Here is a 3,341-nt window from a genome sequence, read left to right on the forward strand (position 1 = left end):
ACTGTGGATTTCTCTGTGAAGGACTCAGGTCGGATTTTCCCTGACAATCCAAAGGATGTGACTTGTTCAAACAGCACAGAAGTTTCACAGAGCCCCTATAATGGTAAATATTGGCAGGAAATGTTGTGTTTCACTGACAGTAGCTTAACAACGAACAAAAACATGACAAAGTAGAAGCAGCTGGAATAAATTATTGAATCACAACAGTGTTTCTGTTGTTGACATGCCATTTGTGCTGTACAATTGTACATAATGCTGAATTAAAATATAGTACAATCAATTCCTGTGCTGGACAGCTTTATGTTATATTATTGTGCTAACTGTTATTTGAGACTCCAGCACATAATTTGACTGGCTTATGTTTACCGGTATAAAGATTAAACCAGAGCCTCCCTTCATTTCTACAGGTGCAAGGATTGCTTATTTCTGTATGGCTTAGATGAGTTAAGTATTTATTCAGTGGAGCAATACTTGCAATCTTTAGTATAAACAGAGAGGATTTAATGCTATTAACATCAGCAGTATGAATGTTTCAGGTGTCTGTGGTGTTACCTGATAAATAATTGAAAAACACTGAAAATAAAGTTAAGATAAATTAACTTTGTGTAAACTTGTGTCAACAGCTTGAAATGAGAAAGATCTCTCTGCTACTACTTAATAATAAGTCTGCTTTCAAGGACATAGCTGAGTGTTATCCGCAAGGGGATAGTTCTGCCCTTGATGATAAAACTCCTTATTGGATTAAATGATTTATATTTTTGGCTGTTTAGACACGTAACACAAGGATGTCATTTTATACAGCAGGACCTGTAATTTGGTGGCATCAGAAGCAGCAGCAGCAGAGACTGAAACTCGTGGACTGTGTGTGAAATTGCATCGGAGGGAAAAAAAAATCAGTGAAGCAGCAATCAGTAACATGTGCAGGTAGATTAGAATGAATAATCAACGCTCATTACACAAAGCATGACATACTAATCAGGCCGTGAGATGTCTGTTGTCTGAGAGAACTGATTTCACCTCAGACGACACGGCTTTGTGTAAGTGTACTTTAGCTGTGCGTCAAGGTTGGCTAGACAGCTCACAGTCGGAGTGTGTTTGGTCCTGGCTGCCTGGGCAGGAGCACAGTTCAAAGGGAGCATCACAGATTAGCAGCAGAAGACTGCAGAAGTTTCAGCCCAAATGGAGGCTCATTAAATGCTGACTGCTCTTATAGATGTTGCTGGGTTACACAGTCAGGTTGAAGTATTCGCCCATAAAAAGATTTGCTCCAAGGATGCAACTTTGAAGAGGCGATTCAAGTCTCTCAACGAAGAATATCATGATTAGCATTAATGGTCCTGAGAGCTGGTGCGAGGCCTTCTGAACAGACAAAAGAGGCACTTTGTTGGAGCAGACAGCTCAGTATCTCCATATTGTCTTCTCTACAGACTGTTGGGAGCTCAATTTGGGTTTCTTGTAGTCCTGTGTACCCTGGTGGAAACTATTAATGCATTATAAAGGTTTAATTTCCAGTAAAATCACTTTTAATGTAACATACACACAATCACATTACATTATGGAAGTGCAACCAAGCAAATCACTGATCATCATCTATTAACTAATTATTTTTTTTGTCTTTAACTTAGATCTTTATGCTTCAAAGGCTGTCTCCAGTCAGTTTTTCTTCCTGTTCACGGTCAGTGTACTTTCTCAAAGGGGGGGTGTGGCTAACAGTCAAATGTAACTCATTACTATTGGAACCAGACTGCTGTTCTAGCAAGATCAACATCACTAGCATGAATATTAGCAGGGATAGTGATTGCAGTCACTCAAACATGAGGTCTTCTTGTGTACTGAGGAGCTGCAGAGTTAATTGATGGTCAAACTGTAACCTGTACTGCACATTTACTTCCACCAGACAACTTCACTGCTAAACCTTCCCCATGCTCAACACCTGTCTGCTCTGAGCACAGCCTTCAAACATTGCTTTCTCTCTTTCTCTCACTCAACCACACACACACACACACACACACACACACACACACACACACACACACACAGACACACCAGATTCTACTTTTGGCATATGTCATCATTCCATATTAACAGCAGCTTACATTTTGTGACTTTGAGCAAAATTAAGTTATTTGTCAAAAAAAAAGGCAAACAGTTTGGTTGTCAACATTGTCAGGAAAGGAAAATATTAATTAATACTAAAATACTCTGAAGGAGGGCTTTAATTACAGCTTTCAATTCAGGATTGGTGTTTCTTGTTTCAAAAACACTTTTTTAGTTTTTTATTGCGAGCCCCTACCAGCAGCTTGGACCCCTGTGAGGAGGTGTTCAGGTCCAGACACCAGAACCAGAGCCAGGTGAGTGGGAAACAGAAGTAGGCTGAGCAGCCCCTACTGACTTCATGACAGAGGGGAAGAGACAGAAGAGGACGTGACTTAGGAAACTAAGAGGAGGAAAAGTTACAGTGACTGAGCCAGAGACAAGACTAAATCTTAGACAGGTATTAGCTGCTGGCGACAGCTTTGTTAACTAAAAGGCTGCAGACAAGTTGAGCTGGACTTGTTGCAGTTGAATAGTAAACAACATTAGCTGGCTTGCTAAGTTTTATGTCTTATGTTGTTCAACTTGCTTGATATTTAGCTTTGTTAGCAAAGTTGTCAACTTGCTAGTTTTGTTGTGTTTTGTTATTGTCTCTGGTTCAGGTTGCATTAGCTTGGCATGCTGTTACTGTCCTGAGATGTGTGCAGAACTTGTGCAAACTTTGACTGCCTAATTGGATAAATGCCTGAGCAATAAGAATTACTACATAATAGCTGCGTTTACACGGACCCTGATATTCCACTTATAATCAGAATGAAAATGCTTCATGTAAACACCTCCATCGGAAGAGACTGATCCCATCAGGCCTGATCTAAATTCATTTTCAATCACATCCAGAGGGGTGGTGTAAACGTTTGACATTCCAATCAAGGAAAATATTAACCATTTAAACCCCTATTCCAATTCTTTCTCTCTTTTTGGAATAAATATATTCTTAATGCGCATGCTCATGGGGGTAACATCATAGAAGGCGTAGCATTCATGAATCACAAAAACATGCCGGGAGAGAAAACAAAACTGGTCTGTGGCTTATACAACTTATTTGTTGGAGGTCTTAAAGGCGTTAAAGATTGTTGAACGCCTTGATGGTTGAAAGCTCGAAACAGCAAGTTGTTCAAACAAGTGTTTGAAAAGATGAATGAAGCCGGAATCCATCGGACCACTGACCAAATACAGAACCGCTGGAGAAGTTTGAAGGCAGCCGACTAACGTTACAAGAATTGTAAGCATCTGGTAACAAATCTATA

This window comes from Pagrus major, chromosome 6, assembly GCF_040436345.1.
Source record: "Pagrus major chromosome 6, Pma_NU_1.0".
NCBI lineage: Eukaryota > Metazoa > Chordata > Actinopteri > Spariformes > Sparidae > Pagrus > Pagrus major.